Source organism: Marmota flaviventris, chromosome 5 (assembly GCF_047511675.1).
Source record: "Marmota flaviventris isolate mMarFla1 chromosome 5, mMarFla1.hap1, whole genome shotgun sequence".
In the NCBI taxonomy this organism is placed as follows: Eukaryota; Metazoa; Chordata; class Mammalia; order Rodentia; family Sciuridae; genus Marmota; species Marmota flaviventris.
In genome coordinates, this window is record NC_092502.1 from 31,325,833 (window position 1) to 31,341,876 (window position 16,044).

Genomic DNA, 16,044 nt, shown 5'->3' on the forward strand with positions numbered 1-16,044 from the left:
TGGTACAAACAAAATAGCAGGGATTGTGCAGAGGGAAAATCCTAGGAGGCACTTGTGGGTAAGGATCCAATTACAAGTATAGGGAAAAACTGTGAAAAATGTTGAAATGTAGTGGGTGTCTGAATAACTTACCTACACAGGTTCTCTCTGCTTTTTGTTGTCTTTAACTAGACTATTTCTTGACTCTCTAAAGATAAAAATTAAACTGTAAAAACTTGGGGTGGGGATGTAGCTCAGTGGTGGAGCACTTGTCTAGGCATGCACTAGGCCAGGGGTTCCATTCCCAGCACTATGGGGAAAAAAAAAAAGGCAAATTGTGAAATTGTGTCTGGTGGAATGCAACTGACTATCCTTATGACACTGACCAGTTCTGTATTAAGTTTTTTTTTTTTTTTGGGGGGGGGTGGGGTCCTGGGGATTGAACCCAGGGGCACTGAGCCACATCCTTGGCCTCCCTTTTATATATTTTATTTAGAGAGAGGGTCTTGCTGAGTTGCTTAGGGCCTCCCAATGTTGCTGAGGTTGGCTTTGAACTTGTGATCTTCCTGACTCAGCCTCCCCAGCTGGGTCATTTCTAAAATAATTTCAGCATTCCTTATCTGACAATCACGTGTGATCATTTGAGTTCTCCTTTAAATCGATTGCAGTATTTTAGTAGTTCCATCATGAACTAATAACTTAAATATCATCTTTGACACATACTAATTTTATATTATAAGAGAGTTAGGATGACATACTCTTCTAAAATTTTCAGTAAGCTGGGTGTGGTAGCCCACACCTATAATCCCAGTTACCCAGGAAGCTGAGGCAGGAGGATCAGAGGTTAGAGGCCAGTCTGGCAATTTATTAAGACACTATCTCAACTTAAAAAAAAAGGTCTGGTGATGTTGCTCAGTGGTAGAGAACTTGACTGGCATGTACAAATCTCTGGGTTCAATCCTTGGTACCATGAAAAAAAAAAAAAAAAATATATATATATATATATACACACATATATATCTCAATAAATATGGACAAAGCCTGTATGAGCACATTCTTATTTTAGAAACATTACTGCTGTAGAGAGAAAAAGTATAGAAAGATGTACAAGAAGTCATCTGTGGGAAAAAATGGAAGGAGGCACTTATTTGTCTTTTTAGATCATTTTGTGCCATTTTAATCTTTTAACTGTATTTAAAATTGTTCAATTTCAGTGGACATTATCCAGGCAAAGGTTTGTGTATCATTTATGGATTGTTTTTTAAATACTTTTTTATAAAAATAGCATTTACTTTATGATTGTTTGTTCTTCTTTTCTCCCTCCCCCCACTTTTCTTTTCTTTTTTTTTTTTTTTTTTTGGTACTGGGGATTGAATCCAGTACCACTAAACTACATCCCTTGATTTTTTATGTTGAGACAGGGTCTCAGTTGCTGAGACTGGCCTTGAACTTGTGATCCTCCCAAGTTGCTGGGATTGCAGGCATGAGCCACAGTGCCCAGCTTTAATTATTTGTTAAATTGTCTGTTCAATTGTTTGGACTTTTATGACTATATGTTTTATTTTATAATTAAAAAAAAACCCAATACATATTATGACAAAATTTTGTAAATTTCAAAGGAAACAGTAAAACAAACAGTCAAAACTACATCTTGGCATATTGCTACAAAGCAGCTGTGAGCAGCCAGGGTGGTTATGACATCCTTGTGACATGCTGCTGCCCTCAGGGAAGAGGTTCACACTTTACCACAGGCAAAGGATTCCAGGCACCAACTACACTCATCTTGCATCTGGAAGTGTTCAGGTGACAGGACTTCCTGCACCTGCCCCCTGGCAGCCCAACTCCGGGAACACTCCATGGAAGATCCTGCCAGAGCAGGAACATCCGTTTCACCTGCCCCTCCTCCCCTGGCAACTTGAGAGGCATCTGTCCTCAATGGCTTGCAACTGAAACAGGAGAATCACTGCCAAACCATTTCTTGCACAACAGTGTACTTCCGAGGAACTACACAAAATTTTTGTCAACTGAATTGTATCTTCCTCCTGACTTACATGATAGTCCAGATATGCTCTGACTTCCGTGTTCATGGGTGGATCATTATTGGTAATGGCTCCCAACACTTCATATTCTTTGATTTCCACTAAATACCTATAAAACAGCATTTACTTCACAATGCAAGGGTAGAAACTTCCTTCTAGGAATTCCTCCATCAAGCAAACTTGAATGTTTGTCTCTGCTGTTTTCTTAGTGGGGAGCAGATAGAGAGAGATGGCTGGGGGTCTATCTATGTCTCAGCCCCAACAGCCTCCTCCACCTCTGGCCTGAGTGTGTGTAAGCCTCTGCATTTGGCACATCTGCACACAGGTGTTTCATTCATGAACTCCTGACCAAGGAGGTCAGAAAAGAGGGAAGACATTGGCCTGGGGGTTCCCCTGGCTCACCATCAATCTCAGCTGGCCTGACAAGGACTGATCTTGGCTCACCAAGCACAGAGCCTCAGTCACCTCCCAAATCATGAGACTGGTACCCTAGGGGGACAAGAACATCTTATCAAGCTGCAAGTCACCTCTTATCAACTGTCATGGGAAGGCAGAGCCTTACCCTAGTGCCATTCCTCAGGGATGTTTGAGCCCAGACCTTTCTATTTCACTCTCTCCCTGAAGGCCTTCAGGGGCTCCCCACTGTGTCCAGGATGCAATCCACACTGCATGGTCTGGCCTTCAGTTTCCTTGCTTCTCAACCTGATCCTTGCTATGTCTGTGGTACCATCTATACACTGCTGTGTACCTACCCCTTCACCCCACACACCAGGAGTCCAACTCATACATGGTCTGCAGGCTGTTTTCCAAATCTTTATAGTTGCCAAAAATACCTCATTTCAATGGCTGCCTCTTTCTTATTAACTGATGCCATCCAAAATGCATTTCCACAGATGCAGATGTGGGCCAAACCCATGTTCGTTCTAACGCAGGACCTTACCCTGGTGATCACACAGCCCCTGGGACTGCACCTGAATGAACATCACGCAGACCACTTTCCAGAATGGTTCTCTTCCTGTGAGCAGCTGCAGATCCTCCCCCACCTCCCAAAAGCTCACTGCTGTGGAGCAGAGGCAGTTAGTTGTATTAGGACACATCACAACATCTCTCTGCCAAAGTGACAACTACAATTATGTTTTGGCCGACAGCTGGAGATGAGAGAATATACAAACAACTCAGGCCTCATGCGTGCCCATGAATCAGCAGTTCGTGCTGTCTGCCCAGTTAGTAGGTAAATTGGGCCCCTCTGCCAGTCAAAATCAGGCCCTCCTGTGGTGGGCAGCTTACTGCCTACAGACCTCTGGTTAGCACTCGGGACCCTTGGGTGAAGTCCTCCATTGGAAGTGGAGGCTACCCCCAGGACTTAGGAGAACAGAAGAGTCAGGGTGGTCAACCCCAGGCAAGGCCCAGCCTTGAGGGACAGATACTTGTTTCCTAGGCAAAGGCAGAGGCAGGCAGGTCAAACAAAGGGCCAGGCTGCCCAGGAATGAAGGTTATCATGCTGGGCAGCCTGAGACATTATGTGCTGGTAATTGGTAGAGGGTCTTTCATGAGAAGCCTCTGTGCTACAGACTATGAACCAAAGAGTGTCAGTATTGGGGCCAAAATCTAGTAGTAGAACCACCTCCGCAGGGGCAGCAGCTTCCATGATTGAGCCCTTCCAATGGGCCAACACTTGTGCCTCAAATACGTCATTTAAGTTTCACCACAATCCAGTGAGTGGATTCTGTTATTATGCCCATTTAACAACTGAGGAAACTGAGTCCCAGACAGCAATTTGCCTGAAGCCATGTGGCTGGCAATGTAAAGACAGAATTTGAATCCAGATGATCTGGCTCCTGGCTTAGTTGGTTGTGTCTTGTTGTCCTGGTTTGTCCCTTTACATGTAGTCTCAGCTGCAGGAAACGAAGAGACCTCCAGCACATTTCCACCTAGGGTGAGATGTTAGGGCCTCCAAGAAGGCTTTGGCCTGAGAGCCAAGATGTTACTTACCAAGGAAAATAAACAACAGCTATTTTGGGTGACAGGTGCTGGGCTGTGGAATTAGAAAAAAAAAAGCTGCAAGGATTTCCTCATTGTACATTTTTGCATGTTCAGCAGGAATAAGCGTCATTGGGAAACTGCTGTGTGGCTAACATCACCCTTGGAGACAGAAGGCAGGAGTGGGAACTGTCCTTTCTCTGCCCCTCATCCCCCACTGTCCCCAGAGCTTGTCTCTTAGGTTTGACTTTATCCCCAGCCTCTGGAATGGATGCATTGAGGTTGTCAGATCTCTTGCAGGAGTGCTACTGCCCTTTGCTGGCCCCTTGTCGGCCCCTTGAGGACAGAACCTGCCTGTCCTCATGTTCTGCCAAAATTCATGCAGGCTACAAGCGAGGGATGAAGCAGGCTAACAACTTTGCTCGACACACCTCCACATGGGCCTGAAAGGCTGGTGGGGCTGGGGACGCAGGAGCGTTTGTATTTCAAGTGGCGGCTGCCCATGAATCACCAATTTCATTTTGTGCTCTCAGCTCTGCGAAGGCATCATTTCCACTAGCCTCACATGGAGCTGGCGGCCACAGCCTCTTAGTGGGGCTATAAATAGCAGATCATCAACTCACCTCTTCTGAGCTCATCACAGGCTCCTCGGTTTACTGTGTGTCTTCCAGCTGCCTGCACATCACTGTCACTCAGATTTCCCAGGTGAAACCTGGCTGAGAGACCCAGGGCACGCTTTGGGGGGGCTGCAGGGTTTTGGTTCCCAGAGCTTTACAGGGTGACAGCGAGGGCAATGGCAGACTTTTGAAGAGCTTGACATTTAAGACGTCATAATTATAATCTCGGGTCTCTGTGCTCCTCTCCAATTAAATGCAGCAGCAAGGGACTGTCATTTCTCTACAAGTCCTAGAAATCAAAGGCAAAGGAGTCACCCAACACATACCAGAGAAAGCCACACGGAATGGGTAGCAACAAATGAAAGGGTTCATGCCTTCCTGTGGACTCATCTCCTGACACTGAATGAAATACTTAGGGCTCAATGGCTTCAGCAGTGAGATGGCACTTTTCAAAATGCCTCCTAGCGCTCTCATACTGGGCACTCCCTATGTGTCAGGCACTGTGCCCAGCTTCCACATGCTGCATCTCATCAAATCAACACAACAGCCTTCGCTTTCTACCTGCATCTACTCACAGATGCAGGTGTCTTGTCCAGAGTCACACAGACAGGATTTCACTGCAGGGCAACTGCAGAGTCCAGTCTCAGAACCCTCACCCTTTCTACCTCTCTTAGAAAAGGACTGTGTGTGCGTCCATGTGTGTGTCCCCACATGTACAGGACCAGGGATCTGAACTATAGTCTTAGTTTCCCAGCTCCACACACTCCAGGAATGTAAGTAGAAGCCAGATGCTCACAGATTCTTCATCTTCCAAGTCTCTGGCTCTTTTGGCACCCTGAATGTCCCATGTCACCATCTTCTTCCTAATTTGATTTTCTTCTACCTTTTCCTGCAGGGAGAGTACCAGTCTCCAGGAAGCTCTTCTGGCCCCCCTTGATGGTGTTCCTCATAATTTTCTCCTTAGGCCCTACAAAAGGCAGAGTCAGGCGGGACTCCCCTCAAGGCAGCTTTATCCAATCTGCTTCCTCATTTGCCTCTCCAGAGTCACAGTCCCATGTTTAAGATGGGATGTTTTGGAGAAGATTTCTTGTCCCTTCTCAAATCACCTGAAACAAGATCTCAAAGGGTAGAGGCCAGGGTCTCAATTTCTAAAAACTTGCCCAGTGATCTGTCTAGCCATGATTAAGAAACCCTAAGTCAACAAAGAACAGAGGGAGCTCAGAAATAGAGCACTTGCCTAACCCGTGGAAGGCCCTGGGTTCAGTCCCCAGTACGACCAAAACCAAAAACCACCAAGAACCCCCTTGTCTAACTCACCTGGGCATCCTAGGGCAGCCTAGATCCAGCTTCTCTCTCTGAGCTCTCTGATGCATGACTGATATATGTATATAACTTTTTTTTTTTTTTTTTGTACTGGGGATTAAACCCAAGGGAGCTTTATCATTGAACTACATCCCCAGCCCTTTTAATTTTTTTATGTCAAGACAGGTTCTCACTAAGTTGCTGAGGCTCGCCTTGAACTTGTACTTCTCCTGCCTCAAACCCTATTTGCTGAGATTACAGCTATGAACCATCATGCCTGGCTAGCTTAATGTTTTTAAAGCACAGTTTATCTCCTGCCACTCTCCTGCTCAAAATCCTTAGGTAACTCCCTACTCCCTGCAGGAAAATCTGAAGGCCTTAGAGTGGCATTCAAGACCCTGTTCATGAGGTTTATCAATTCTGCCAGCTGGCTCCTGTCCCCCTCCCCACAGCAGAGTTACTTTTCCCTATAACAGGTTCCTGACCTGGCTTTCCCTCCTTGGCTTGACTGGACTTCAGATGGCAGTGGGGCTCAGTGGAACACACTGAAATGGCAGTTATCCTCCCCGAGACGTTGAGCCTTCCTGGAAGAGCAATGAGGAATGGCTGTTGGAACATCCCTCATAATTCAAGAGCCATGTTCTACATGGAGGGGTTTTGAGTGGTCTTCAGATGAAAGGAGCTCCTTGGGCAGACAAAACACCACAGTTGGAAGTAGCCAGCACCCGAGAGCAGAAGAGGTGGGTCCATGGTGAATTCAAAGGTGATAACAGGGCTGGGGACATATCTCAGTTGGTAGAATGCTTGCCTTGCATGCACAAGGCCCTGGGTTCAATCCCCAGCACCACAAAAAACTAAAAACAAATCATTTGGACTTTGTTCTATTTCCCATAAACATCTATCCAAAGTAAAATAAAAAGTGACTATTTTGACAAAAAGCGAGAGTTATTTCACAGCACAGCCTGGAAATTGTCATCTGAAAGTGCTTCTGAGTGAACTTCTGGTTCACAAACTTCAGGTTAAACATGGCAGAAGATTCTGTCTTGAATCTGTCTACTCCTTCTCAAAGCCCTACTAAAAACAACTAGAAAGGAGTAAAAATGGGTATAGACAACAAGGTCTCAGAGACCAGGGGAAGAGATAGGAACAGATGAAGGATGTCAACACATTTTTGGAAGGTGGGAAGGGAGGAAAGAAATGGTGAGTCACACGGCAGTGTGGAGGAAGCGGAGGCCTGTGCCTGCAGCAAGGTTCCTGGGAAGGAGCAGGCCAAGCTGCTGGGGAAGGGAGGACCAGGCTGTAAATGGCAGGATCCTGGGGAGGCCAGGTGAGGTGGGCTGTGGGCTGATTACACCTGCCTGCTCCTGCAGGACACCTGGAGTTCTCTCCCTAGGGACTTTGGATCTGCACATCAGACACTGTTCTGGTTGGGTATGAGGAACATAATTGAAAATAAATGGGAATAAATGGAAACTAGATACTAAAAAGTCCCTTTTTTCCTCACCCTGCTTGTAGAAAGCCAGCAGCCAGGTACAATCCTCACCGCCGAGGCTGGAGTCTAAGGAACACTTTTCTGTAGATATTGAGAGGCTCAAGGCAAAGACCTATTGGGACCCTGAATGGGAGATACACCCTGTGCAGGGAAGTCCAGCATTAGATAAGCCTTGTCTAAGCATGCTGACCATCCAGTCATCTCTTTAGGACATAATCCTTTAATATGATCAGAGGGCCAGGATCTCCAGACAATTAAGGAACACCTCAGACAGGAGAGACAGGTGTATGCATGTGTGGGGGTGGGGGTAGGTGGGAGGGAAAGAACTCATAAAAATTCTTAGGGAGAGACAGTAAGATCTACACCTGAGTTAATTATCATGAAATTTCAGAATACCAGAGACCAAAGAAAAGTCCCTAAAAGAGCTGAATGTGGTGGTACACCTCTGTTATCCCAGGGACTTAGGAGGCTGAGGCAGGAGGAGTGCAGATTTCAGGCCAGCCTCAATAACAGCGAGAATTTGTCTCAAAATAATAATAACAAGAAATATATTAATTATTATTATTATTATTATTATTATTATTATTATTATTATTAAAAGGGCTGGGGATGTAGCTCATTGGTAAAGTGCACCTGGATTTAATTTCTGGTACTAAAAAGAAAAGGGGGGAGGTGATGAAGAATTAGCCATCTACAAAACAGTCTTCCAAAGCTCTAAAGATATTACGGAGCTTCTGTAACCAGATCCTTTGCTCTGCCTGTAATCGGGTCTGTAGTTTCCCCACCTCCTTCCTGTGAACACTTCTGTTCATCTGTGCTGTGCTTCAAATTAGGCACTCAGACTCAGGATCTCATGGAATGGCCTAGGGCATGCAGAACAGCAAAGGAGTAAGTACAGAAAGTAAAAACAGACACCAAACCGCTGTTATAAGAACACCACTCAAGGTAAGTGAAAAGACTTGTCTAATTCAATAGAAAAACAGTTACATTTACAAGAGGCTTCAACATTCATCCATTGGTACCAAAAATTCCATCTTATATGAATATAAATAATGCCTTAACCAATACATAGCAGAAGTAATCCTCACTACCTGTGCTGTGAGGAGCGGCATAACTTCTGGTGGTAGGATGCCTTTGGGGAATATAATTTCCCTTGCCTTGTGATGTTAATTTGAGGCAATTATCATAAGTAGACTAAAAAAAGTTTTGCATATTATTTGTCCTTGTGAAAGCTATGTGTTGGAGAGTGAGGTTGTAGAGAAACCCAACCGGGGAATACTATGTGGGCCCTCCATACCTGTAAGTTCTTACCTGCTGGTAACCAACTACAAGTTCAAAATATTCTGAAGAAAGAACAACATCTTTTTTCTTACCATTATTCCTAAAACAATACATTATAACACTATTTACATAGCATTTACATTGTATTAGGTGTTATAAGTAATCTAGAGAGGATTTAAAGATGATTTAGAGACAGTAAGATGGCAAGTTTGAGGACAACCTCGGCAATTTAGTGACAGCTGTCTCAAAGTAAAAAATTAAAAGGGGCTAGGGTTGTAGCATAGTGGTAAAACACCTCTGGGTTCAATTCCTAGTACTAAATAAATAAATAAAAATATTCGGGAGAATGTACATAGGTTATATGCAAATACTACACTGTTTTATGTAAGGTTCTTGAGGGTCCCAGAACTGTGGATACTGAGGGACAACTATATTCAGAATGTAGATACTTCTGTAATAGTTCTAGATCCAAGACTGGGAAGCTTACCTTCTTCCAGAGAGATCAGAAAACCAGTTTCGAGAACTCAACTCACTCAATATTTTTAATGTACCTTCATATCCAGTTTTTGAGATAGGATGGGCAAAAGTAAAACCACTTCTCCAGTTCATTTGGTTATTTTAGAATTATTTTTTTTCACATATGGAGGAAAAATAGCTCCTCATCCTCTTTGACACATGAATTTAAGTTACTTGCTGAGCTTTCTGGTGGAAAGAAAAAGGAAACCTTGGAGCCTATGGTTTTTGTTCCCACCACCGAGTAGGAGGCCTGGCTGAGACATTTCCAGGGGGGATTGCTCCAGTTGGATTGGCCCTGCTTGGCATGGATGAAAATCAGAAGAGCTGAAAGTGGCCAGAGGGTAAATAAGGACTAGCTGTATTTCCAACCCTGTGTTTCAGTGCCAGGGCCTCTGGGCCAGAGGTTTCTATAGAGCATCAGCTACACAGCAGGGGGCTGCACAAAGAGAAGACAGGCTGCTTAAGAGAGTCTGGAAATTCAAGAATGTGTGTGTAGTGATTGCAATAACTATTCACCAGATTTAAAGGTTAAGCCTGCAGCTGGTAGGTATGGAAACTTAGGTATAAACTTTCTGGAGGGTAATTTGGCAAAGCATAGTAAAAGCTTTCAGAGTATACATGTTCTTTTGAATCAGGAATTCCACTTCTAGGAATTTATCAGAAGGTGGGGGGACCCTAGATGTCCATAGATGTCTAGTTAAAAGGATAAATCACAGTGGCAGTGATTAAATATTTTTATTACAATTTTTAAAACAGGAAAATGTTCCATTTTAGAAGGAACACGGCAGAAATGTAGTTATGAACATTCCTACATGCAATGACAATAAACTTGCAAACTAATGCATTCAGTAAAACCAGAAGAAAACTGCAATGTCCAAAGTGTTATTAATTGCTGCCAGGCTAAGGATGTGTAGCTCAGTGGTACAGGACTGGCCAGGTTTGTGTAAGACCCTGGGATCCATCACACCCCCACCCCACAAAAAAAAAAAAAAAAAAAAATCTGCCATAGAACAAGAAACCCAGTGAGGACCCTTGAGTCAGGAGAGCCCATACAGCTTCAGAGAGCTCAGAAATCTCCAGGAATTATTCCTTTTCAAAAGGGCAGGATACCACTTCCAAAGAGAGCTAGGAGAACAAGGCTTACATTGAACAAATCAAGATTTCTAGGGACTAAGGGTGTATAGCTCAGTGGTAGAACACTTGCCTAGCATGTATGAGGCCCTAGGTTTGACCCCAGCATAGAAACCAAAACCAAATCCAAAACCAAAACAAATAAATAAATAAATAAATAAATAAAAACAGAAGAATGATTTCTTGGAGAGAAATCAATAGATTTCAATGATGAGTCTTGGAAAGCACTGGGAAAAGTAAAACTTGTAAAAGTCGACACATTCTCTTCAAAATAAGGGCTATGATGAAACCTGGAAAACAGAGATGGACAGAGCTCTGAAATCTGGAGAAGAGGTGGCTCCTAAGAAGGACCATGTGTGAATTTTTCCATCTGTCAACCCAGAGAGCTATACTTGACACTCCACCACTTCTTCAGGAAAACAGTCACCACCATAGACAGTGAGCAACACCCAGAATACACTTAATAGAAGAAAATCATGGGCCAAAGATTCTATCCAGCCAACTGATCCTCAAGTATAAGGCCCATAGACAAACATTAAAAAAAACTGTAAGAAATATAGAAATATTCTCATAAGCCCTTTCTGAGGAACCTATTAGAACCATGGACCAACCTCTGAACAACCCTGAGGAAATCAGGGTAAAAGGATTTTCCTTGAGCACTGCATGAATTTAACTGTAGAAACAAAACTACAACAAATAACAGAGGTTAGGGTGACAGATCAGAATGCCAAAGTACCATATTTTAGGTAGCATACCCCAAAGTCATCAATACCAGAATATAATCAGCATTAAAAAAAATAAAGAAGGGCTGGGGTTGTAGCTCAGTGGTAGAGTGCTTGCCTAGCATATGCGAGGCACTGGGTTTGATTCTCAGCACCACATATAAGTAAATAAAGGTCCATCAACAACTAAAAACAATATTAAAAAAAAATAAAGAAAAAACAGAGCCAACCATGGAAGTGCACACCTGTAATCCCAGCTCCTTGGGAGACTGAGGTAGGAGGATTACAAATTCAAGGCTGGTCTGGGTAATTTAATGAGACTTTGACTCAAAAAAAAAAAAAAAAAAAAAAAGACCTGGGGATGCAACTCAGTGGTAGAGCTGCTCTGGGCTCAATTCCTAGTACTGGGAAAAAGGAAAAAAAAAAAAGGCCAATCTAATTCATAAACATCAATGCAAAAATTTAAATAAAATTTTAGCAAACAAAATCTAAGACTACACAGAAAGAATACTACATTGTGCCTAAATGGAATAGTTTCATTTAGGAATGGAAATTTGACTGTATACTCTAAAACCTACCATAATATTAATAGTTCATAATATTAATGTCATAATATTAAACCTGTCATAATATTAATAGTTCTAAATAGAAAATAACATGATTATCTTTGTAAATAATGAAATTGTATTTGATATAATCAAGCACTTTTTTGAACCACTGAGCTACATCCCCCCCCCTAGCCCTTTTTTTACTTTTTTTTTTTTTTTGAGAGAGAGAACCTCACTAAATTGCTGAGGCTGACCTTGTGATCTTCCTTCCTCAGCCTCCCTAGTTGCAGGGATTACAGGTGTATACCTGGTTAGTGCCTCACTTCTAATGAATAGAATAATCAAAGTAATGGTATGTCCAGTGATCTGGGAGTCTGAAGCAGAAGGATTACAAGTTTAAGGCCAGCCTCTGCAATTTAGTGAGGCCCTAAGCAACTTAGTGAGAACTAGTTTCAAAAAGTAAAAAGAACTGGGGATGTGCTTCAATGGTAAAGTAATTCTAGGTTCAATCCCCAGCACCCTAAATAAATAAATAAATAAATAAATAAATAAAAAAGTGATGGTATGTGACCTGTGAGTCCAAAGCAATAAAATATTTTGGGGCTGGGCATGGTAGCACATAACTGTAATCCCAGTAGCTCAGGAGGCTGAGGCAGGGAGGATCATGAGTTCAAAGCCAGCCTCAGAAATTTAGTGAAGCTCTAAGCAACTCAGTGAGTCTCTAAAATACAATAAAGGGCTGGGGATGTGGCTCAGTGGCTAAGTGCCCTTGAGTTCAATCCCTGGTACAAAAAAAAAAAAAATTGGCTTTGTCTTCCTCTTTCTCTGAAGACCCTGCCATGTGAGGACCCTCATCAACCCTGTGTAGAGATTCATGCAGTGGAAAACTAAGACCTGCTATAAATAACTACATGAGTGTGCCATCTTGGAGGTGATCTTCCAGCCCCAGGCAAAAATTCACGTAACCGCAGTACCAGACAACAAGTAGACTGAAACTCATCAGATATTGAGCCAGAACCATCCAGAAAAGCCACTCCTGAATTTCTGATTATCTTTTTAAGTCTCTAAATGTTATAGTCATTTGTTATATAGCCATATAACTAATACAGAAGGCAAAATAAAGATATTTTTAGACAGACAAAAGGAAAGAGAGAGTTCAGAACCAGCAGACCTGTACTAAAATAAATTCTAATGTAAAATTTTCAGGTGTAAGGAAAATGAAATCAGATGGAAGGTAAGAGCTAGATAAGGAATGATGAACACATAAAATGGTAAATATATGTGTAAATCTAATGTTTTCCTGGATTTAAGTTACTGAGGCTGACCTCAAATTTATAATCATCCTGCCTCAGCCTTGGAGGTCGCTGGGATTATGGGCATCCACCATTGGGCCTGGCTATATCATTAAATTTAAAAGTACATTACAACAATAAGAAAGCATAGGGGCTGGGGATGTGGCTCAAGCGGTAGCGCGCTCGCCTGGCGTGCGTGCGGCCCGGGTTCGATCCTCAGCACCACATACAAACAAAGATGTTTGTCCGCCGAAAACTAAAACAATAAATATTAAAAAGTTTAAAAAAAAAAATAAGAAAGCATAAATATGGGCTGGGGTTGTGACTCAGTGGTAGAGCGCTTTGGTTCGATTCTCAGTACCATATAAATAACTAAAGATATTGTGTCTATCTACAACTAAAAATTAAAAAAAAAGAAGGCATAAATAAATGGAGAGATATACCATACCATGTTTATGGATTGGAAGATTTAATTGATGTTAATTCTCCTCAAATTGATCTATAATTTCAATACAATACCAATTAACATATCAGCCACCTGTCTTCCCCCAAATTAACAAACTGATACTAAAATTTATATTGAAAAAGCAACAGACTAGCTAGACGTGATGGTGCATGTTTGTAATCCCAGTGGCTGGTGAGTCTGAGACAAGAGGATTAAAAGTTCAAAGCCAGCCTCAGCAAAATCAAGGCACTAAGGGGCTGGGGCTATGGCTCAGCAGTGGCACACTTGCCTGGCATGTGTGAGGCACTGGGTCCAATTCTCAGCACTACATATAAATAAATAGGATAAAGGTCTATCAACAACTCAAAAAATATTTTTAAAAAATCAAGGCCCTAAGCAACTCAGTGAGACCCTGTCTCTAAATAAAATACAAAATAGGCTGGGATGTGGCTCAGTGGTTAAATGCCCCTGAGTTCAATCCCTGGCACTAAAAAATAACCAATCAACCAAACAAACAAACAAAAAACAGACTAAAATAGTCAAAACTATTGTTTTAACAATTTCATAAAAGAACACAGTTGTGGGACTTTTACAACCTGATTTTAAGACTTACCCTAAGCCATAGCAAGGTTGGCAGACTGACCTACAGTCAAAGGTAGCCTGTAATCTGTTTTTGCCAGAATTTTAAGCTAAAACTCTTTTTAAATGATTGGAAAAGAAAAAAAAAAAGAGGTGGTGAAACTGACTTTGTCTTTCTTAGTAAGTACTTTAAGAAAATCTCAGTCATAGCCAGTCCAACTGGTGCACACCTGTAATACCAGCAACTGTGGAGGCTAACGCAGGAGGATCACAAGTTCAAAGCCAACCTCTTCAACTTAGCAAGATCCTGTCCCAAAATAAAAAACAAAAAGGGGCTGGGATGTAGCTCAGTGGTAAAGTACTCCTGGGTTCAATACCTGGTACCAAAAAAGAAAAAAATAAGTTTGAATCATAAAAACAAGTTAGAAACAATAAACTGCTTAGTAACCGGTCTTTTGTGAAATGTTAATACTAAAGTTTTTTTGGTTTTTTGGTACCAGGGATTAAACCCAGGGGCATTTTACCACTGAGCCACATTCCTAGCACTTTTTAAAAAAAGATTTTATTTAGAGACAGGGCCTTGCTAAGTTGCTCAGGCTGACTTTTAATTGGGGATCCTCCTGCCTCAGGCTCCTGAGCCATTGAGATTACAGGAGTGCGCCACCACATACCCAGCTTAATACTAAAGTTTTAAAACTACTTCACATTTCAATGTATAATGTTAACAATTTCACATTACAAAAAATGAATACCTGTTAGCGCACTTTTTTTTTTTTTTGTACCAGGGCACTTAACCACTGAGTCACATTCCAGCCCTTTTCATTTTATTTTAAATTTTTAGACAGGGACTCACTAAGTTGCTTAAGACCTTGCTAAATCTCTGAGGCTGGCCTTGAACTTGTGATCCTCCTGCCCTAGCTTCCTGAGTTGCTGGGATTATAGGCATGTGCCACTGTGCCTGGCCTATTAATGTGCTTCTCATTCTTAAAACACATGTCTAAATTTGCTTGCATATATGTGTATGTATATACATATGCCGCATCATTGATTGCCAAAGACTGTGCTAAATAAAGTAGTTGCTGCATGACCCTCAGTATTTTCCCATCCTATAGGTTGGGTTGACTGTATAGCTGTAGCTGCAGTTCACAAAGTCTGGATTCCTATTTCTGGTCCATCCTCTGCACCGTATAATCAGGTGACCAAGAATTTGACTCAGAGAATCCTCGACAACACTGTTTTTCCCTCCCTCCCTCCCTTCCTTCCTTCCTTCCTTCTTTCCTTTCTCTCTCTCTCTCTTTAGAGATGGGATCTCAATATGATGCCCAGGATGGCCCTGAACTCTAGGTATTTGCCACTGTTCCTGTTTATTGAATGCTTTTCACATTTGGTATGAATTGTCTGGAGCCTTGATTCTGAGCATGCAGGGGTGGGCTTGGGAATCTGCCATATTAATAAGACTATAAGGAAGTGTGATCTGCATTTTGGGAACTGTAGCTCTGGGCACCTAATCTAGACTGCAGGGAAGAAGCTGCATCTGTCTTTGGTTTCATACTCTGTTCACGCCTCTTCTTGCTGGAGTATGAGTAGCATGCTTTCCTATTAATGTAGTCAGATGTTGCTGAGCCTGGTGCTAGCCCTCATGAGGTAGAAGAAATAAGAAATAGGTAGATAGGAAGGACAAGGAAAAGATTTGGATTCAGAAGTTCTGTCATTCCCTAAATCCGCTTCCCTTCCAGGCCTGTTACTCCCAAATTCCTGGGAAATCTGTAAATCTACCTGTGCACTGTTAATTATCACCCTAAAGAGATTAAGCAAAGAGAGATACCATAGCTTGAGGAACATGTAATTCAGGAGACTTTCAAGTGCTATCTATTGATAAGATAATGAAGACCATATTAGCCTAAGAGATTGACCAAACCACCAGAACCCGTCTTGAGATCACCAGTCTGATATCATTCCTACATATCCAGCCTGGACAATTTAGTGAGAGCCTGTCTCAAAAATAAAATAACAAGGTCTGGGAATGTAGTTCAGTGGCAGAGTGTCCCTGGGTTCAATCCCAAATACTGCCCCCCCCAAGAGTTGAGAATCCCCCCAAAATATCTTTTACTCTTGAGATGG

The 16,044-nt window shown here is 42.3% G+C and overlaps 1 long non-coding RNA gene across 1 annotated transcript; it reads right to left on the reverse strand.

Moving 5' to 3' along the window:
• Positions 1-1,386: 1,386 nt before the first annotated feature.
• Positions 1,387-6,496, reverse strand: LOC114103816 (uncharacterized). Its single transcript, XR_003584737.3, has 3 exons — positions 6,403-6,496; positions 4,622-4,904; positions 1,387-4,053 (listed from the first exon to the last, which is right to left on the reverse strand). It is a non-coding gene; the product is annotated as an uncharacterized lncRNA (long non-coding RNA).
• Positions 6,497-16,044: the final 9,548 nt, after the last annotated feature.